Here is a 22,711-nt window from a genome sequence, read left to right on the forward strand (position 1 = left end):
TCATTACACAATGCTCAGTATCAAGTTTTGAGGATTTTTGTGCTCTTTTTCAGCAAGACCCAATGGTATTTATGACTGGGATGAAAGGTGCCAAGTACAGTAACTCCCTTGCCACGGAAATGTCAGGAGATGACCATCTCAAATAAGACAGACTCTAACATCTCCTTATGACGTTCAGTAGCATTGCTGTCACAGAATCTCCCACCATGAACATCCTGGAAATTTCCATTGGCCAAAGATTTAGCTAGACCAGCAGAATAAATACTGTGGCTAAAGAAAAGGTCACGAGTTTGGAATTCTGTGGTGAGTAACTTGCCTTTTAACTCCTCAAAGCCTAACCACAATCTATAAGTCATAAGTCAAGAACACTATGGATTACTCAGTGGCCAAATGCTTAATACCTGCTCTTAACTTGTACTTCCACTTGCCTGGATAGGTGCGGTTCAAACAGCACTCTCGAAGCTTAACAACATCTAATGCGAAAGAAACAATTTGATCAACACCCCTTCCACCACATGGACTGCAGTCATTCAAGAAATGCAGATCACTATCATCTTCTCAAGGGAAATTAGAGTTGGGAAACTGCCTTGAAATAATTTGAAATAAAGGGGGAAGGATTCATATGTACATTTTTCCACGACCTGCTGCCACACCCCGTTATGCTAACATGCATGCTGCTATTTTTTGGGGGGTTATTTTCCCTTTTTCATATTTGTTCTGTTCCATGGCATATATATTACTGCTTACCTCTAACATTATGCGATCATATGACATAAAGAATGTCTAACGCAGATATATTGAATCATCCATTATATGCTGTCACGAATTCACAGGTTGAATGTTTTACATAATACAGCCCAACTCTTTGCCTCATCATTTTGGTCGCCATTCTTAAAAAAAGAAAGCTTTTCATTTCATGGTAGTTTTTTTGATGATATGGTACATTTACTAATTTCAGGACTTCTCACAGCACTATCTTGACAATGAAATACTCTCTGCAGTGCAAACACATTTGTAATGTGGGAAGCATTGCAGCCAGTGTGCAGACAGCAAACATCTGCAAACAACAATGTGACAATGATCCCGCACTTCCGCCCTCATCCTTTCTCTTCCCTCCCACAACAGCAATAGAGTTCCCCTTGTCCTTACCTACCAGCATCCACAACCAGTTCATTAGCCACCACTTCCACCACCTCTAGCAACTGTCATTTCAACTCCTTTGTCAGTCCAACTGCTCTTCTCTCTTTTTAGGCTCTATCCTATTGTTTACTCCCTACTCCCGTTCTTATTTTCTGCACATAAACTAACATTTTCCCAGCTGCCATCAGTTCTGAGGAAGGGCCACCGGACCCAAAACGTTTACTCTGTTTTTTTCTTCCACAAATGCTGCCAGACCTGCTGGGCTTTTCCAGCAACTTTGTTTTTGTTGCTGATTTACAGCATCTGCAGTTCTTTTGATTTTTATTTGACAATGGTCAGATTCCTGTTATTTCAGCGATGTTTTTTGAGGGAGAACTATTAGACCAACAAGGGCTGTTCTTAAAAATAGTGCTTTGGAATCCTTTTCAGCGATGTGAGAGGCCATGACCAATCAGGACTTCAGTTTATCATTTCTGTTGAAAGCTTGCACCTTGACAGTGTAGCCCTTGCTCAGTACTGCTCTGGGCTGTGAGACGTTTCTGCAGTCAGACATGACAACCTATTGAGTTTGAGACAGGAATGTTACAACTGAGCCATGATTGACTTCTTCTTTGGCTTAGTGTCAATTTTTGCTGCATGAAGTGCCTCAGGATGTTTTGGGATATCAAAGCTGTTACTTAATGAATACAAGTTGTTGTTACAGAAGAGGGCCTGGGGAACACTGCAAGAAATAGCATTGTTGGAGTGCGTTACACATATGATAAAGCACAGGCAGGAGTAATATTACAAATAAGGTAACCTGGTGGAGAGTGTTACATAGATGATTGCATTTAGTTTGGAGAATGTTACATGGTAGTGACTTGCTGAGGTGATGTCATGAGTTGCAGGAACATTGTGAGATTGTTTCATCCCTTTCATACCGACCTTGAAAGATAATGCAGCAAAAGTACGATATGCAGTGACTTATTACCTTTACTCTGCACAGTGTACTACATTCTTTGCCACTAGCAACTGTATCATGGTTGAGAACTAGGCTTTTGTTTTCTGTTTCTTTGGGTTTACTATTTCTTCCAAAATATGGCCCTGCTCATCTCAAAGTTTTGATTCGTAAATCCCAGTGTGTGTTCATTTTGACTGACAGAGCATTTTGTTGCCTGCTTCCATCTGAAATAAAATACTGCATAATAACAGCTAGTTAACTGGCAAGATTTCATATAGATCAGGAATAATAATCTGAAAATTACTGTTATAGGCTAATACTGAACAATTTGCTAATGAGGTTGTTTGACATTTTTCTTTCTGTCATTCTGCTAGAGGTGTTAAGCATTAAAGTCAAAATAAATACGTTAACATTTCCTTCAAGCCACACATAGAAGATGGTAAATGAATGCCTTAGGACTTGATAGAGGTGCATGAGATGATGAGAGGCATAGATAGAGTGGATAGCCAGAGACTCTTTCCCAGGGCGGAAATGGCTATTACGAGGAGGTATAATTTTAAGGTGTTTGGACATAGGTATGGGTAGATGTCAGAGGTAGGTTTTTTACACAGAGTGTGGTGGGTGTGTGGAATGCGCTGCCTGTAAAGGTAGTGGAGTCAGATACATTAGAGACTTTTAAATACTCTTGGATAGACACATGGAGGATAGTAAAATGTAGGATATGATATGCAAAGTAGTTTGATCTTAGTAGGATAACAGGTCGGCACAAGATTGTGGGCTAAAGGACCTGTACAGTGCAGTACTGCTCTATGTTCTATGTATCTCCCTGGTGAGATCACCAGCTGTAATTTATAGACAGCAACCAGGAACATAGGAACAAGAGTAGGCCATTCAGCCTTTGAGTCTGTTCCACTATTCAATCTGATCATGGCTGATGTGTGGCCCAGCTCTATATATCTACGTCTGACCCATATCCCTTAATATCTTTGCATAGTAAAAATTTATCCATCTCAAAATAAAAATTAACTGATCCTGCATACATTTCCAAACACCTACCAGCCTTTCTATGTGCTTCCTTACATCTCTCTTGAACTGTGTGGCCCTAATTCTCAGGCTTAGTTGGAGAATCTACCCCTTAGTTGGAGAATCTCCAGCTCATGGAAATAGTTTATTTTTATCTTATTTGTCTTTTCCTGTTGATATCTCAACGACTTTGATTAGATCACCCTTTAACCTTAAATTCTAGAGAAAACTGGCCTGATTTGTATAATCTCTCCTCATCACTTAACCCAGAGAGAAATTAAAATTAGTAACAGCACAGTTTTTTGTTTAATATCCACTATACATCTGTACAGTACTCAAAATAGCACTTGTACAATACTTGCACAAGAGTTCCACTTGAGTCAATTGCGAGTTCAACCTTTAGACTGGAACTGCAGAGAGCTTCTTCCTGGAGTTGACACGCACCTGAGTTTCACTCTATTCAACTTTCAGAAACCTCTTGGGGTTTTATCCCAACATTTCTGGTCTAAGGCTACCAGCAACTCTTCTCAGGTAACCTCATTCATTATAGATCCTTTCCTTCTCAGGAACATCGAAACAACCATCCTATTTCACAGAATGGGAAAAAATTGAAACTAAAACTCTCTCTCTCTAAGCTTTTGTTATTTCCCTGAAGTTTAAAAAAAATTTCAAACTCTGTTAACCAAAATGAGGCTCCATTATTTATCTTTTTGTGTGTCAAAACAATCTAAAATAAATAAATGTCCATTAGTGGTGCACAAAACCCATTCACTCTAAAGACAGGCCTGTTTGTAAAAAAGTTACCATGGAGCCATAGGTGAATTGCCTGAACGTTGGGTGGACAGTGCCTAAAATTGTGCCATTGTTTAAAAAAGGCTGTAGGGAAATGCTTGGGAACTACAGACCAGTGACCCTAGTGTCTGTTGTTGGTAAGTTGTTAGGGGGATTCTGAGAGACAGGATTTCCAGGCATTTGGAAAGGCAAGGACTCATTTGAGATAGTCAGCATGGCTTTTTGCATGGGAAATCATGTCTCACAAATGTGTTTTGGAGAGATGACCATGAAAGTAGATGAGGGCAGTGTGGTAGATGTTGTTTACATGGACTTTAGCAAGGCTTTTGGCAAGGTACTACATGGTAGGTTGGTGAGTAAGGTTAAATCTCACAGGATCCAGGGAGACCTAGCCAATTGGGTACAAAATTGGCTTGATAGTAGAAGACAGAGGGCTGTGGGTAGAAGGTTGGTTTTCAGACTGGAGGCCTATGATCAACTTGGTGCTGGGATCTCTGTTATTCATCACTTATAAATATGATTTGGATGAGAGTTTATAAGGTGTGGTCAGTAAGTTTGTGGATGACACCAAGACTGGTGGTATAGTGGACAGTGAAGAAGGTTATCTGGGAATGCAGCAAGATCTTGATCAACTGAGCCAGTGGGCTGAGGAATGGCAGATAGAGTTTAATTTTGATAAATGCAAGGTAAAGCATTTTGATAATGCAAACCAGGGTAGGACTTAAATTGTCAATGGTAGGACCCTAGCGAGAGTTACATAACACACAGATTTAAGGGTTCAGGTTCACAGTTCCTTGAAAATGGAGTCACAAGTAGACAGGGTGGTGAAGAAGACTTTTGGCATGCTTGCTTTCATTGGTCAGAGCATTGAGTATAGGAGATGGGACATCTGGTTGCAGTAGTAAAAGATATTGGTGAGGGTGCATTTGGAGTACTGTGTACAGTTCTAGTTGCCCTACTAGAGAAAGGATGTTATTAAACCAGGAGTGCAGAAAAGATTTACCAGAATACTACCTGGACTGGAAGGTTTTTCTTAGAAGGAGAGGCAACATAGGCTGTAGGAGACGGAGATGTGACCTTAGGAGGCCTACAAAATCATGACAAGGTCAATAGTGGACAGTTTTTCCCCATGGAATAGGAGTCTAAAACTATAGGATGTAGGTTTAAGGTGAGAGGGCAGCAATTCAAAAGGGTCCAGAGGGGCAGTATGTTTCTCACAGAAGGTGTTGAGTTTCTGGAATGAGCTGTCATAGGTAGTGGTGGAAGAGAGTACAATTTCATCATTTAAGTAATGTTTAGGCAGGTACATGGATGGGATAGGTATGGAGGGATACGGACTAAACATGGGAAAATTGGACGAGTTTAAATTGTCAAAACTGGTTGGCCCACTGTAAAATCTATGACTCTGTGACTCAATGGATATAGAAATATTTATAAGTTAACTATTAACACCAGACACTTAGAAAACTTGCTGGTTACTAACTCAGAATCCCATATTTACAACAAGTGTTACTTTTAAAATACGTCACATTTTACATCCTGAATGAGGGCACAAGTGTGGCAGAGGGAATATAAACGGATAAGTATAAAGTTATTCACTTTGGTCAGAAGCACAAAGATACAGAATATTTGTTCAATGGTGGGAGATTAGAAAGTTTTGATGTACAAAGGGGCATATATTCCTTGTTCCTAAGTCACTGAAAACGAGCATGAAGATAAGCAAGCAATTCAGAAGACAAATGTACATTAATTTTTATCACAAGATGATGTGGGTGTGGGAACAACAATGTCTTGCTGAAATTGTACAGAACTCCTGTGAGACCACATCTGGAGTAGTATGTGTGTTTCTGCTCCCCTTGCTTAAGGAAGGGTAATTTTGTCTCTGAGGGTGTACAACAGATGTCCACCAGACTGACTTCTGGTTGGTTGGACTGTTCTTTGAGGAGAGATGGAGGAGATTGGATCTGTATTAGTGGGAGTTTATAAAAATTGAAGATGAACTCATAAAACCTTAGAAAATTCTTTAAGTGACAGGGTATCTGCACACAGGATATTCCCTGTGGTTGTGAGGTCTAAACCTGTGGACACAGCCTCAGATGAAAGATAAGCCGCTGTATTTAGATAGTCAATCAATTGGAGTTTCTGGTCAATGGGAACCTCCAGGATGTTGATCATGGTGGATTCAGTGATGGTACTGCAATTGGGTATCAAGAGTAGGTGGTGTAAATTGTGTCTCATTGGAGATGGTCATTTCCTGACTTTTGCGGGCAAGAATGCTACTTACTATTTGTCAGCTTAAGCCTGGATATTGCGCAGAACTTGCTGCATCTGGACATTGTTTGCTTCAATACGAAGGGAATTTTGAATGATGTTTAGTATTGTGCAATATTTGCCAACTGGTGAACAGAATGATTAAAGTAAGTATGTTTTTACCAGGCAAATTGCTCAGATCATACACTGAAGGATGATTTTATTCACTTGGCTTGTTGCCTACTTAATCAAAATGACAGTGGACCCCATCTGGATCGACATCTAACCATACCGGGCTGATGTATTCTGCCCTCGGATCATTCACAAAATGAATTATTTTATTGAACTCACACAGATTCATTGAAGCCCACATTTGTCAATGAAACTCTCTGAACAGCTTCCTTAAATGAATAGACTAGGCGCCTTCAACAACAGCAGAAGAAAAACTACTACTCCCCAAATGCCTCGCTGCGTCTCTCAGAAACAGGAACCTCTCAGACGATTGGCCAGAGTCAGTGCTGCACTCCTTTTAGTATCTTGCTTTGTGTTTGGTTGTGATGGAAGAGTGACGTTGAAGTCTGTCTGAAGGCGACTCAAAAAAAAAGTGAAAACAAACCCATGTCAGAGAGAGAGAGCTGGTAGAACGCTAGTGGGAAGCAAACTGGCAGCACCGGCTCAATCTGAGAAGTGGGAACTTTGCAACCAAAACGTGTCCTTCCTCTCACTACTTCAAACAGACTTCCAAGGATCTATTTAATTTTTTTAAAACAAAACTCTTCCCCCCCCCCCTCCCCTTCTTGTTCTTTTGGAAATCTGGGTGACTTGTCCAGCAGACAGGAGGGGAAAAAAAACGGGAAAGAAATCCAATAGAAATGCTTTGAGTGTAAGTACTTATAATGTATGAAATGCTACAATTGATTGCTACAATTCTTTTTAAAACGAGAGAAACATCAGCGAGGCTGCCTCACTCGTTTTGATGTAAAGTTTGTGACGATGCTATTTGTTATTCGCGTCTTGCTGCCAAACAGACCGGAGGGGACAGTTTGCGAGAGTCTACTCCCTCTGTAAGAATCTTTCTTTCTGAATGAGTCACATATAGAGAAAAAGTAAAGTTGCGGGGTCGTGTATTCAGTAAAACATGTATGTGCGCTGTGACATCATTTAATGTAGTCCAGAGCCGGTGATGCAGAGGTTTGCAATTCAACTGTAACGTTTGCCTGAGATTCAGGGAGAGACATGTTACGGAGAAAGAGAACACTTTCGAACTGCGGCGATTTTGATTATTTTTTCCCGCTGGCTTTCCGTGATTTTGCGAATATTCTCTCTCTCTCTCTTCCTCTCACGCGGAACATTCGTTCATCTTTTCATCTTCCAGCTATATTGCAAGATGAGCAGGCATTACAATTACTGGCAATGGGCATGCGAGAGAGGTTCGCAAGAGCTGTTATGATTTGTGCAGGGCTTTCAGTTCATGTTCGATATTTAAACTGTGCCGTGTATGTGTGTTCTGGTACGTGTGAAGGGACAACTTGGCATTTCTGCTGTCGGGAGACCCAGACTCTCTGCAGGGAGATGATCCCTTTGGAGAACGAGAGTATGATACGTGAATCTGGAGGTTGAAATCAGTTCTTATGTATCTCTGGCCCCGGCTGCGGAGCATTCGCTACTTTTTTCCCCCAATTGTAACCAAACCGGTTCTTTCTAACAGAACAATTCGAACGGCTCCTGAGTGGATACAAATCGAATTACGCATTTGCTTTAAATTGTAGCTTCTCTTGACAGATTAAGTTGTGCGTTTGTCACATATTTTACTCCATTTGCAACATTTACCTACAGCTTGTGTGTGTGTGTGTGTTTATTTTTAAAAAAAGCCTTGATTTCAGCAATGCTTTTATGGCGGACAGTGATGTGAGCAATCTTGGATTGTGCATTCTGTAAATATTCGGAAAGGCGGTGCTTTTCTTCCTTTAAAGGTGGCCCTAAGATTTACCTCTCTGACAAATCTTGGGTCAGCCAAACACGGAAAAAAAACCCCTTCCTTGTATGGTTTTGTGGTAGATGCGATTTGATATCACCTCTGTGAAGCAAGCCGCGATGTTTTGTGGATATAAATTACTGCTGGAGGACGGGAAGTCTCTTCAAAACCCTTGTTGCCCCGACCTCGCTCCCGACCTTAATTTCACGGTGCACACATCTTTAAAAGTGGTGATTTGTGATGAACTTTTTCGCCTGTCCCTTGCTCCTGTTGGCGGAGAGCCCCAGCGCTCGCAACATTTTACCGACCACTCCGGCACCTCCGTCTCCCCAACCCTCCTGCCGAGGTCCAGTCTTCCTCTGACCTCGCCCGGGAGGTACCGCTACCTCACCCCTACCCATCCACCCCCCCCCCAAGTTCATCCATGTTATTCATGATAGACAGCCCAGCAGGAAAATGCCCTCTCCCTGAAAAGACACCAGGTTTCGGTGGAGCTCATTGTCTGCTGCCTGTTGGATACAGTGAATCTCGTTTACCGGCGGGCGGGCGGAGCTTAGTTCAGGTGGGGTCACTTAACAAAATGATTCAAATTGCTGAAGGAGGAGCCCAGTGCCGGGGGGTAGGGGTTCCAGTGCCAGTGTTGGGGGGGGACTGTGCCGGCGGGTCCCACTGCCGGTGCTGGAGGACTATGCCGGGAGGGTCCCAGTGCCAGTGTTGGGGGAGTGTGCCGGGAGGGTCCCCGTACCAGTGTTGGGGGGTTGTGCTGGGGCGGTCCCAGTGCCAGTGTTGGGGGACTGTGCCGGGGGGGTCCCAGTGCCAATGTTGGGGCACTGTGCCGGGGGGTCCCAGTGCCAGTGTTGGGGCACTGTGACGGGGGGTCCCAGTGCCAATGTTGGGGGACTGTGCCGGGGGGTCCCAGTGCCAGTGTTGGGACACTGTGACGGGAGGGTCCCCGTACCAGTGTTGGGGAGTTGTGCTGGGGCGGTCCCAGTGCCAGTGTTGCGGGACTGTGCCGGGGGGGTCCCAGTGCCAATGTTGGGGGACTGTGCCGGGGGGTCCCAGTGCCAGTGTTGGGACACTGTGACGGGAGGGTCCCCGTACCAGTGTTGGGGAGTTGTGCTGGGGCGGTCCCAGTGCCAGTGTTGCGGGACTGTGCCGGGGGGGTCCCAGTGCCAATGTTGGGGGACTGTGCCGGGGGGTCCCAGTGCCAGTGTTGGGGCACTGTGACGGGAGGGTCCCCGTACCAGTGTTGGGGGAGTTGTGCTGGGGCGGTCCCAGTGCCAGTGTTGCGGGACTGCGCCGGGGGGGTCCCAGTGCCAGTGTTGGGGGACTGTGCCGGGGGGTCCCAGTGCCAGTGTTGGGTGTCCCGGGGGGAGTTTGCCGGAATGACTTGTGAAGCTGTTAGGTGTGGGGCGAGAAGACCCGGACTCTACGGGCAATGTAGAGGGTGGAGAGAGGATGACTGGAACAGACATGTCGCCTTTCAGCTATATCCGGTAAATGCCGGCCACTGTTCGGACAGAAACCTGGGGCTGGGGAGGGGATGATGGGAACTGCAGATGCTGGAGATTCCAAGATAATAAAATGTGAGGCTGGATGAACACAGCAGGCCAAGCAGCATCTCAGGAGCACAAAGGGTCTAGGCCCGAAACGTCAGCTTTTGTGCTCCTGAGATGCTGCTTGGCCTGCTGTGTTCATCCAGCCTCACATTTTATTAGCTGGGGAGGGGATTGCAGGAGGCGGAGGGAGTGATAAGGAGGGGCAGAGGGAGGGAGCGAGGGAGTGACCGGAGAGGTCGCGGGAACAGAGTGCGGGGGGGGGGGAGGGTGTGACGGGGAGTGGGGAGTTGGAGTTGGGGAGTAATGGGGTGGGGGCGGAGGTGGAAGGGGATGAGTGTCGTCGATCTCAGACCTGAGGAACAGAGGGATTGCAGTGTTAAAGCTGGCCAGGGTAGTTTTCAGAGATAGAAAGAGCTGCGAATGCTGGAGTCAGAGATAACACAGTGTTATCCCTGATTTCCGAAAATTTCCGCGACCCGAAACGCCAGCTTTCCTGCTCCTCTGATGCTGCCTGGCCAGCTGTGTTCATCCAGCTCCACACCGTGTTATCTCGAGGTAGCTTTCAACCTTCAGAGGTTAGCAAGGAGTTTCCGGCTTTGGGGAGACTTACTGGACCCAACTGGTTGTGTGTTGCCCGTGTATCAGAAATCCATCCGCCTTCTGCACTGTGACCCTGAGTGTAGTGGAAATAAACCAGCCTTCGCTGACCGTGGAGCCGGAAAGGGCAATATTTCAGAGCACAGGGATATAGTACTCCTCCCTTCTCGTTGCCATTGCGCCGAGCAATCGTGGAGCTTGAGTTTCAAGAGGCGAGACAGGGGCACCTCCAAGTAATTAATAGCACCTTGTCTCTTCCCCTCTATGCGCCGTCTCTGCGACCTTGGAAAGCTGCCCCCACAAGCGTTGGATGCTGAATTCAACAAAATGTGACCCTTTTGTTGACTGCTCCTTTCCTCCAGGTGCTGGCCGGCCTGCTGTGTTCTTCCAGCGCCCTCTCTGTCTGTCTACCTGGACTCCAGCGTCTGCAGTTTTTCACTTAGTCTCTAAGAATGTGGCACATGTTGGTTTGAGCGCCGCACTCAGTCCGCAGGGTTCATACCAGGCCCCGTTGAATCTGATAGTTAAGGGATCAACAGACGTTTACCCGCTGTGTCTTAGCAATGATGGAGTAACCGAAGAAATGCAACTTGTTTTAAATTCTGTGGCGCTGCATTTTACAGAGTTAATCCAGTCGCTGTGGGATTTCCGTTTAAATATTTACTGTACAGTATCGATTTTGGATTGATTGAGATTCCAAACTGCCCAGTACAAAAAGGAATTAACGCTAATGGTTTTACTGAGTTGGGGGATACCGGGTATCTAGCCCCCAGCCTCACCCCGAGTTAATGACTCCCAATACCAATGGGTATTTTAATCATCCACAAAAATCTTTAACCCTTGAACCCGAGAGATAGTGGAGGTCCTCGCTCACGCTTGGCAATGTTATTGAACTCAGTGACTTTCTTTCTCTCGATATTTTCCGGTAAACCTGTTCAGATGTGTGACGACGTGTCTCAGGAGCAGGTGGGACTTGAGCCCTGGGCCTCCCGGTCCAGAGGTTCATTACCACTGCATCAGAGGAACCCCCCCCCCCCATGCCCTCGTCTATCAGAATGGTGCTGGACAACCGGACATGCTGCCAGCTGGGGGTTACTGATGCACTTTGGATCTCCCTGACCTCCCTCCTCCCTCCCTCTCCCGGACAAAGTGAACTCTGATGAGTTGATGTTGATCCAATTAACCGTCTCCGAATCTCTCCAAACCCAACCCCCCGGTGCCCCCTCTCCCCACACAGCCATGTGCACCTTAAGCCCGCTTTGCACCGATTTCTGTTCGACAAAGATTCGAACCAGATCTTTTTGCACAGGAAGGCGGTGAGCACATTATATTCTTGTGTCTTCCCACACTATACCGGCCTGGCGCTTTGAAACGCATTATTGTTCAGCGTTCGTGACAGCCCCAAGCCCTTCATCCCCTCCCGACGGCCGTGGATATATTGAAAGCAATTTGCACAGCTTTGAAGGGACGAACCCTTATGATTGCGAGGAATGACAGGCAGCATTGTTCGGGCTATGTGAGAGTGATGCAGACTGACAGTGCAATGCCTCTGTCGGCCTGTTGACTTGTATTTTTCTGTGTGTGTGTGTCCATTCAGCACAGGCTATCACCCCGCCCCCGCCCCTCAAATCTCCCCTCCCCAAATCTCCTCTCTGTCACGCAATTGGTCCACGCGACTGTTCAACACCACACAAAGGTATCATTGAACCGCCAGATGAACTGGTGTCACCAGTTCTGGGGGTTGGGGGCGGGGGGGGGGAACCAGCAGACGGACACTGATGGAGAAGAAATTCCCGACGTACCCAGAAAATAATCTTTAAATCCGATGCCATTAAAAAAACGACAGCCTTTCTGTGCGTTCCAGGCATGGCCACTGCTGTATGTGTGTGGGTGTGTGTCTGTGTTGTGGGGGCTTGGGACTGGTTTGGGGTCCTATATTTGCATTTTGGGAGAGGAGGAGCTGGCCTGGGGTGGTTTGTGTGTGTATTGTGAGTTTATGGGACTGGTTTTTGGTCCTATGTTCACGTGTTGGGAGAGGCGGGGCTGGTTTCTGTGTGTGTGCGTGTGTGTGTGTGGGGGGGGCGGGTTGGTGGGGGTGGTTTGGGGTAGAGTGTTGTGGGGTGGGGGTTGTTTGGCGGTGTGTAGGGTGGAGATGGCTTGGGGTAGTGTGTGTGTGGGGTGGGGATAGTTTGGGGTTGTGTGTGGGGTGGGGGTGTTGGGGTAGTGTGTGTGGGGTGGGGATAGTTTTGGGTTGTGTGTGGGGTGGGGGTGGTTTGGGGTAGTGTGTGAATGGGGGACGAGGGTGTGCGTATGTGCGGTGGGGGTGGGTCTGGGGATTGGTGGGAGAGAAGAAGGGAAGGCAGACACGAACGGTTCTTAACGCAATCTTCCAAACTCCCATCATAAAATCCTGGAATCTCCTGCGTAATGCCAATGGAATTTGACTTATTCAGCCCGTGTGAATCAGTGTCCCTGATTAAAGCGATTGTGTATTGTTATGGTGTGGGGTTGGAGGGGCGTGGGGTAGCACCCCTCGCCACCCCCCCCCCCCCCCCCACCCTTCCATCGCGGCACACAGGAGTCCAAGTGATTTGAAAGAGATAGAGCTGTATCTGATTCCATTCTGTTTTAACGCGGGAGATTCCGATTGGTTCAAGGCATCTTCCCTTCAAAATGAAAAACATGTAAGATTTTCTGGACCGATTTTGAAATACTTGCGGTTGATATTTAAAGAGACTTATTTTTACATTGAAATAGAAAGAGTCCCTGAGAAATATGGGGGTGTTTGGGGTGGGAACTGGCAACAGACCCACATTTATTTCATGTGTCCCAAGCGGGAGGAGATGATGAAGCTTCAGTTTGAGTTCACCAGGACCCAACCTCTGTCAGGGGACGGCCTGTGAGAGGTTTATAAAATCATGCGCGGCGTGGGTAGGGTGAATAGTCTAGGACGTAGCAAGAACTGCTGGTGCTGGAAATCAGAGACAACACTGCGTGGAGCTGGAGGAACACGGCAGGTCAGGGCAGCATCAGAGGAGCAGGAAAGTCGAGCCTTCATCAGGACCTTTCCTGCTCCTCTGATGCTACCTGGCCTGCTGTGTTCTTCCAGCTCCACACTGTATCGGGGGAGTAGTCAGGGTCTTTTTTTCCCCCAAGAGTAGGGGAGTCCAAAGGTGTGGCTGCGTGTATGGAATGAGTTGCCAGAGGAAGTGGTTGGGGCTGGTACAATTACAGCATTTAAAAGGCATCTGGATGGTGACATGAATAGAAAGAGTTTAGAGGGATATGAGCCAAGTGCTGGCCAATGGGACTAGATTATTTTACGGCTATCTGGTTGGCATGGACCATTTGGATGGAAGGCCCTGATTCCATGCTGTACAGCTCTAAGACTCAACATTGAGTTGGCCTTTCGCCAGTAGGAAACGGGAAATTCCAGGGCTGTTGAAATCCGTGTATCTATGGAAGCAGACCATTGGCTCCCAAGAGCATCACACCCCACGTATAATCCTGCATTCCCTCTGTGCAGACTCCACACGGGCAGCGACCCGAGGCTGGAGTCAGAACCTTGGCCCTGGTGCTGTGGGGCGGCAGTGCTAACCAGGGAGCCAGCGCGCATCTAAAGGCAGTGATCTGCTCCTTGGCCATGAACGGGTGGTTTTCCCAGTGCGGGTGCAGAACCCTGGCCCACTCCCTTTGGTTCAGAGATCGTTGTTCTGGATCGTTTGGACCCACCCCGCCTCCCCACCTCTCCTTTAGCAACGTGTGCCAAAGACTGGGGTGAGACTCCGGACCCCATTCCTGTCACCCCCGCCGACCCCCAACCCCACCTCACGTCCCTCCCGAGGTTAGAAGAACCATCTGTGTGTGTGTGTCTGTTTTTCTGTGTGTCTGTTTTTGTGTGTTTGTGTCTGTGTGTGTGTGTTTGTGTGTGTGTCTGAGTGTGTGTGTGTGTGTGTGTGTGTGCCTTGAGCGTGATTCGTCCTGGCAGAAGCACAGCGATTACAACATTCTGACAACTACATGGCCCTTCAGCGCAGCCCGTAACTTCAGAACTGCGGAAAAGTAAACAAGTACAGAAGGAATGTTTTCATCGTGGGGCGAGATGGTCACCAGATTCGGGTCTTTTTGTCTGGTGAGGGGTAGCTGGTGTCTGGCGTGGCTCGGCCCGGGTGCCACATTTTGGGTCGCTTGACAACACCTTTGGCAAAGGGGCGAGGTATTTGCCTCTGTGAGGAGTGAGCTGGTGAAGTGGAGGATGGAACGGGGTGCGGGGTTGGGGGAGAGCACATTGATCTTCATTCACCGTTTTCATTTTCATTGCAGCTGCACCACGCTTGCCTGCCACCAACCTCCTCCCCGCCCCCCCCCCCAACCCCGCCACCTCCAACACACACGCGAGAGGGATGTTTTAGGCAATGTTTCAGCTGGCCTCCGAACCCATTTTCCATTGTGTAGCGAGATCCAATGTGAGACTCCTTTCAGCAGCATACTGACTCTTTTCTTTCCAGAGTTTAAAAGCCAGAGCAGAAAGACGGTCTTGTTACAAGGAAGCCTGATCATTGTGTATAAAAAAAACTAATGACTCATGTGAAAAATTATATGACATATAAACATTATTTATTGTAGGGAATGAGAACTTTAGCTTCTAAGGGATGACTTGAAGGGAAATAATGTAGAGCCTGCAAGTGGCAAACATTTGATACAATAAAATTGAATAGAGAATACTCTTTATTTTGAATCTAATCGAGGAGTTCAGATTGATCATATATAGAATAATGGATACCCGGCTGAGATTACAGGCAGGAATCTAATTGAGGGATTCAAATGGCTTATATGTCGAACAATAGATAACTGAGAGTGATTTCAGACTCGAATCTAATCGAGAAGCTCAGATAGATTATGTATTGAATAATGGATAACTGGGAGTGATTACAGACTTGAATCTAGTCGAGGGGTTCAAATGGAGAAGTGTGTGCCATCTTTATCGCATAACAGAGAAAATATTGTTCCTGCATGACGTAATTATGATTTGCTGGACTGCAGCTTGCTTATTACTGTTGAATACAGAATGTTTGAAGATGTGCATGAAAAAAATACTTTTTGTCTCCCAGTCCTTTTCTCTTGTTTTTGCTATGTGCCATCTCTAATTCGAATGAATTTGCCTACCAAATTAGCAAACACTCTTTTTCTCCCCTTACAACCTACAGGTTTCTAATCCCAAACTGGGCTTCACTCTCCAATACTTGTGGATTCATGTATTCTTACATGCTGCTTTTGAACTTGCATTTATAAGGTTCCTTTCATAATTACAGGATGTCCTAAAACACTTTAGTCGATGAAGTTTCTTTTGACCTGTAGTTATTGTAATTATATCACAAAATGTGACAATCTGTTCGTGCTCACAAGCAGAAGGGGCATTAACAACCAGTAATTTACTTTCAGTGGGCTTGGTTGAGGGAAAGACATTGTCCATGAAATACTACTATGTTCTATTTTGGATATTGAGACTGAATCTTTAAAATCTGCCTCATCAAATGGGGCTTTAGTTTAATATCTTATCTGAAAAACAGTATCCTTTATAATCCAAACAAACAATGTCCTTTATAATCGACTGTCTGCAGCATAAGACACACAAGTGCAGGCTCAGATCATGTGTTCAAGTTTCTGTCATGGGACTTGCAACCCACAACTTTCTGTCTCTCTCAGGTGTAAGCTACCAGTCAACCAAGAGTGAAAAATACTTGTTGGTGTTCTGCAGACTGGACACTGGCACCTTATGTCAGTTTATCTTTTTTGGGGAAATGTCATTGTATTCATCCCGTCCCATCTCTTTTGTCTGAGCTATAATTCGGGTGCAGAGATGAGAGGGTGGTAGGAAAGAGACCATAGCCTCCTCCTAAACTTTATCCAATCTTTAGTTTTCCACTGGGAAGTGCATTAGTGCACATATGAAGCCAGTCTAACTCAGTACCTTCTCACTGCAAATTTGAATGGGCATCTGGAACTTGTTGCATGAGCATCCATGAATGAAGAAGATTGCCTACAGTGCATTCAGGCTCAAATCCTCTATTGCTGTTTCTCAGTCTTTCTAAATGTTTTCTTCTAAATATTACTGAGGAATGTTACAGGAACATAGAGTGCTTCCTAGTACTTCTCCAACAATGCAAGGTGAGTTACATTGCTGTTTTAGGCAATTTTAAAGTTGTGAGGAAAAGGATTCAAGTGGAGATACAAAGCCGTGTTCTCCCTGGCAATGCTTACACAATCTGCCCTGTGCTCCTTTTGCAAAATAAAATCCAGCCACCATTGACTCACTGAGCAAAATATTTTGTTTAACCAGCTCCAGTTACCAGCTGCAGAGCACCTGATGGCTGCAGATGTGCAAAATTCCTGTTTGAAGTTTAAAACATGGATTAAAGGATTCAGTCTAAAAGCAGTGGGGCATTCTGGGAAAACAACATGCTAGCAAGTCTAAGTAGGCTGTCACTTATTGCTTGGTGAAAATCACCAACCTGTTTTTGTCTTGGATTCCTCACAACATTTTCTTTCCTGAAACGCGTCAAATTAGCTCTTCAACTGGCTTACTTTAATAACCATTCCTGGTAATGCTTTCATTCATTCTAATGAAGGAACATACATCCATATACACTTTTAAAACACATGCTCAGGATATCCTGAAACACGTCATGTGTGATGGATGCCTTTAATATTCATCCTTGTGTACTCAAGCCTGAATGCAGGTCCTTAGCTCACAGCCTGCTAACATTTCAGCCCAAGCAGCTTTCTCGGTAGTTTATTTTTGAGATTGGTGATTTGCCATTACCTTCCATTTCCTGGCAGAATGACGATCCAGGTCCCAAATCTACCTCAGCTAGAACGGAAATCAAACCTTCGCAATTCACATTAATCTGATTCACATCCCAGCTATCTAGCCAACTGAGCTAACCAGCCTACACGTATTTTGTTTTATTAAGCAAGTGCCAATTTTCCACAAGAACATACTGCTGTTGCAAGTCTTCATGAACGAACAGTTCAAGTTGAGAAATCCTGGGCTTGCCTCCATGCTTTCAAGTCCAACGATAGTTGGAAAGTCTTGGGAGCTTGCCTGAAATTTCTAAATACATGATCTCAATGGTCAAGGATGTAATGCATAAGGGATGTCATGCACTTGGAAAAATGACTCTGTAGTCTATACCCTTTTGAGCAAATAGTTGCATTTGAATGCATTTCCATTGTTTACTGCCTCAACTTTTAATCTCATTTTTAATTCTGGTATTGTACAAAAGTTGGTGTTCTTTTTTTAAAAAGGAAATGTTTTCTGAATTGGCTAAATGGACATGTCTTCCACATTGACAAAGCTTGAACTTTGCCAATTTCCAAGCGATTGGCTAGATGCATCAATTGTAAGTGAAGAACTGTATTGGCTTTGAATTATTACTTACACACTGTTGCCCAGCAAGGTTCAAGCTTGAAAAGTTGGTTAAGTATCCTTGGAAATATGAAAGGTTCACTGCAGAATATCTCAGAAAAGAATTGAAAAGCAAAATGGGATGATCTGTCAGAGGTAGAGAAATGCCACAAAAGTCAAAATACTCCTGAAGCCACAAATCTCAAATTAAAATGGCAGATCTGAAATACTCAGCAGCATTTGAGGAGACTGTTCAGTGACCTTTAGTCAGAGTCTCCTGTTAAGTTTGCGGTTTCAATATTGACGATGTTTTCACAAATGCAATACTAAGCTTCTTTACTCATGACCCCTGTGGGAATGGGAGAGATTTCCTTTTCCGCATGATGGATTACAGTATCATAAAACTTCATAAAGAACATGCATACAATTTCATGATAAAAATCTTCCCTCCACAAGCTGCTTTTTCTCGTGTGATTTTGTAGTCCAGACCTTGTATTTAAGTATCGCTTTTCATGAGCTCAAAAAGCAGTTGACAGCCAATGATGTGTCCCTGAAGTATGGGCACTTTTATAGTGTAGAATATGTGGTAGTAAACTTATGCAGGGCATTCAGCAGAGAAAGTTATTGTCGTGCTAATGGTCACTGGGCTAGTTATCCAAAGGCTCTGGAATCATGGGTTCACATCCCACCATGGCAGTTAGTAGAATTTGAATTCAGTTAATAAATTTAGAATTGAAAAAAGTCTGGGAATTCTGTCTGTGAGGAACTCAACTTCTGACTCTCCAAAGCCCGTCCACCATCCATAATGCATGTCAGGGTTATATTGGAATATTCTCCGCTTGCCTGGCCGAATGCACTTCAACTAATACTTGGACTTCACCACAATCCAACACAAATCAGCTGCTTGGTTGGCACTCAATCTCCACCAACATACATTGACAGCAATGTTTGCCATCTGCAATGTGCACTGAAGCAATTTGCCAAGTCTCCCTTAATAACCCCTCCCAACTTTATTACCTCTAATGCTAAATGGACAAGGGGAACAGATATATGGAACCACCAGCACCTTCAGGTTCCCCTTCGAGCCGCACAGCATTGTGCCTTAGGCACATACTACTGTTCCTTCATCGTCACTGCAACTTTTGGAGGGAACTCCCTCTCCAACAGCACTACGTGCATGTCTATGTTGGCAATCCAAAGACAATAAGATTTAGTGACACAAATCTTATGTAATTTTCAAAGGGAATCCAATTATGAAGTAGTTACTTTACTGTAGTTGGTGGAAGACATTTGATTGCATAACAATGCCCCTAGTGGCACAGGCTCATGTTGAGGAGTGGGTAGCAGGTTTGGGGTCACAACCTGTTCACCCTGTGAAATGTTCCTTAATTATATTATTGAAGTGGGATACATAAATCTCCTCATAAATATTCAAGTTACGCTGAAAGCACAGATGACATTAAAGAGTTACCTAGACTTTCCTTCCCAAGAGGCAGTGTCCAGACACTTTCTTCATACTTTCCAAGTGTGAGTGAGAATTGCATCTGTTTCACCCTTGACCTTCAGAGCTGGTACACAAAAATCCTGGAGAGAAACCTACAAAGGTGGACAGGTGTCTATTCCTCCGTAACACTTTGGAATTTGGGATTTTTTTAGTTTGAAAACATATGCATCTGCATTGTCTTGACCCAATTCTTCATGAAGCTGCTTCAAATCATCCTAAGTATCAAACCTATTTCATCTCAAAAAGAAAAATGAACTTCATTTATTTGTAAACTTGATCACTTGCTTTTTTTTTTAGCATCTTTCAACCAAACTTTGTGCATAGTTTCAGAGATGGAGTGCTTGGAAAGAGGTTGGTGTAGGGCAAGGTCTCATGCCATTGCTGAATCTTGGACACAGGTCCACATTCTCCGAATACCTTGACCTTTTCTCCCCCCGAAAGAGATAATATTCAAAAACAGACAATTACTTCAGAGGCATTGGAAAGCCTGTCTAGTCTGCAAAGCTCTCCAAACATTTTTTACCCAGTCCATTGCAACTAGTGTTTACACATGCAAACGCATGGTGGGAGCAATTATATTCTGTTAGTGCTTGCTGCTGGCCTTCCTGGTTGAAATAGTTTGATCATTTTTGTAAAATGAACAAGTCAGCAGGATGTACAAAGCAGGCCTATCAATAATGACAATGATTGATTGCAATGGCTGGACAACCCCAGAAGCAAGCAGTTCTGTTATTAAGTTGATATTGTGTCTTCAGGCAGATGTGATGTTATGGGTTTGTTCCCACTAAGTGTTCTACACATTGAAAGCAGGCATAACCAGAAAATGCTGGCACAAGATAACACAAGCCTGGTTTTCCACGTGGCTGATCTTAACCTTGGTATGCATGTCAAGGTTTCTTGTACAAAGACAAAACGCTGCAGGCATTGGAAATCTGAATCAAAAGCAAAGTGCTGGAAAATTCGGCAGGTCTGGCAGCATCTCTGGTGGTGAGAATTGAGGTTAACATTTTGTCTTGAATATGGCCCTTCATTGGAACTGAAGGGTGGTTAGAAATGAGGATTTAATGCTTTTGAAAGAGGGAAAGGACAAAAGGGAAAGATTGGAATAGATTGAACAACAAAGTAGCCATGGAGCAAAAGGCAAAGAAAGTGATAGTGGTTGAGTTTCTTAAAACTGATAATGAGGGTCTTATGCATGTGTGTCGTGGTGTTGATGTGTATACAGTGTAGTATTGGGGCAATGCTGTCATTTAGGGGAACCCCTCGACTTATTGAAGATTTTCAATGGTACTAGTGTGGTCAGGCAATGACACAGTAATGTCACTGGGCTAGTAATCCAGAACCCCAAACTAATTCTTGGGAGACATTGAGTTTGAATGCTTCAGTGGCAGATGGTGAAATTTAAAATCAATAAAAAAAATAGCCTAATGGCGACCATGTAATCATTGTCAATTGACCTAATTACTCATCTGGTTCACTAATACCCTTTAGGGATAAGAGGCAACACCATCCTTACCCAGTCTGGCCGAGATGTGACTCCAAACCCACAGCAATGTTGTTGATTCTTAACTCCTAGCAAATGCAGCCAGACTTTAAAAAAAATGAACATCATCATGTTACAAGCACATTGCTGTCCTGTAGATTGCAATGCAATGTAAACAATTGAAGATGATGACTCTGTTCAGCACTCTGACTTCCTTTGGAATAAGGGAGGATTGTGATTTATTTTCAGAAGGGAGGAAGGCTAACTGTACAAACTACAGCGGTAACATTTGTGATTTCAGCAGGCAGAGCTATATCAGAATGGCTAGTAACCCTTTCTTTTTAAGAGTAAGCAATTTGGTCCTGGCATTCCCAGTTGAATGAAGCTTTCCTTCCCTGGTCTTTAACTTCAGGTCTGTCTGGAATACTTTTCTTCAAAATATAACCAACTCTGCAGCTTTTGCTAACATCCTTGTAGAAGTAGATTGTGCTACAATACATTGACCCTGAGGGTGCTTCCCTAATGTGAATAGTTATTCCCCTGCACAGATAAGTCAATTAGTACGATCATGTCTCTTATCCCACAGAGTGTGATACTTATTTTCTCATTAACATCGCACAAACACAAGCCGGTGCAAGATTTGACTTAAACTCTAGTATCTGCCATGCATTACAGGCATCACTCTCACATCCATGGCCAGGATTCAAGGAAAATAATGTTTGATAAACACTCCTGCCTCACCCAGCTCCCATCCCTCCACCTCAATTGCAATCTTTCTTGTGTGATCTTCAGATGGGAACAAGGCAAGTCCATCATTGATGCTTCTAAATTTAATGGTAGAAGAAATTCCTTCTCCTGAATATTCCAAAGGTCTTTGCAGCTATCTGAATTCCATTGGAAGTCTGTTCATGATTGTTTTGGCAAATAAGACAGCCATTTGGACACGGCAAGGTCCCATAAACAGCAATGTGATTTCTTCATTCTGAGGATGGAGGCATACATGTTGAAAACACCCTTCTCTTCTTTGATTTGTGCCATTTGATCTGTTACATCAATCTGTTTAGGCAGGTGGAGTGGTAACTTAATATTGCAGACCGGAAATGGAATTGTAATGTGCTCATTTTATAGGTGTAACACATATATCTGAGGGCTCAAAACGGTTTGCATTATGGAAGTGGTCTACCAGCAACATTGTTAAAGGCAGTAGTGAAACACAACAGGTTTCTCTGCATTCACCTCACAGTTGGCCGCCACTCTTTCCTTGACTCCACCCTGGGGCTCACCACTGTATATGTTTCCTTGAGTTCTTCTTTGTACCATCAATAACTGGGACTTGTGGTTTGTCAGCGATGATCATCAACCTGCGGGTTAGCGTTATGTACAAACTGACCTGGCAGCCATATAAATACTGAGGCTATGGAATGTGTCAGAGCCTAGGAATTCTGCAGCACCGAACCAACTTCCTGACTCCGCAAAGCCTATCCACCATCTACAAGGCACAAGTCAGGAGTGTGATGGGATACTCCCCACATGCCTGGATGGGTGCAGCTCCAACAACGTTCAAGAAGCTTGACACCATCCAGGACAAACCAACCCACTTGATTGGAACCCCATCCACCACTTCCAACATTTACTCTCTCCATCAACAACCGAGGCAGGCAGATGTGTGTACTAATTGCACTGCAGTAACTTACCATGGCTCCTTTGACAATGACATCCAAACCCATGACATTACTAGCAAACGGTGAGGGCAGCAGGTGCAGGGGACACCATTGCCTCCAAGCCACGAGCCATCTGGAGTTGGAGCGACATTACTGCCCCTTCATTGTTGCTCCGTAAAAATTCTAGGACTCTCTTGCTGACTGTCTTGTGGGCGTAAACGCACCAGGAAGGGGACTTATCACAACCTCGAGGGCATTTGGGGACGGGCAACAGTTTTGGGCCGAACCAGTGACAGGCACATTGTGAACGAGTAAGTTACAAAACAGTGAGGGCAGGGGTTAAGGGTGATCAGAGATAACGGGAACTGCAGATGCTGAA

The 22,711-nt window shown here is 44.8% G+C and overlaps 1 protein-coding gene across 2 annotated transcripts in view; it reads left to right on the top strand.

Moving 5' to 3' along the window:
- Positions 1-6,755: 6,755 nt before the first annotated feature.
- Positions 6,756-22,711, top strand: part of daam2 (dishevelled associated activator of morphogenesis 2) — a 323,197-nt gene continuing 307,241 nt past the window's right edge. The window contains exon 1 of one of the 2 annotated variants that reach the window (XM_059645172.1): positions 6,756-7,028. The gene's annotated coding sequence lies outside the window, so the exon portion shown is untranslated. Of the gene's footprint in view, positions 7,029-7,122; positions 7,210-22,711 lie in introns of those variants that run through there. The other variant, XM_059645173.1, reaches the window with a different exon arrangement.

The sequence above is a fragment of the Stegostoma tigrinum genome, chromosome 4 (genome assembly GCF_030684315.1).
Source record: "Stegostoma tigrinum isolate sSteTig4 chromosome 4, sSteTig4.hap1, whole genome shotgun sequence".
In the NCBI taxonomy this organism is placed as follows: Eukaryota; Metazoa; Chordata; class Chondrichthyes; order Orectolobiformes; family Stegostomatidae; genus Stegostoma; species Stegostoma tigrinum.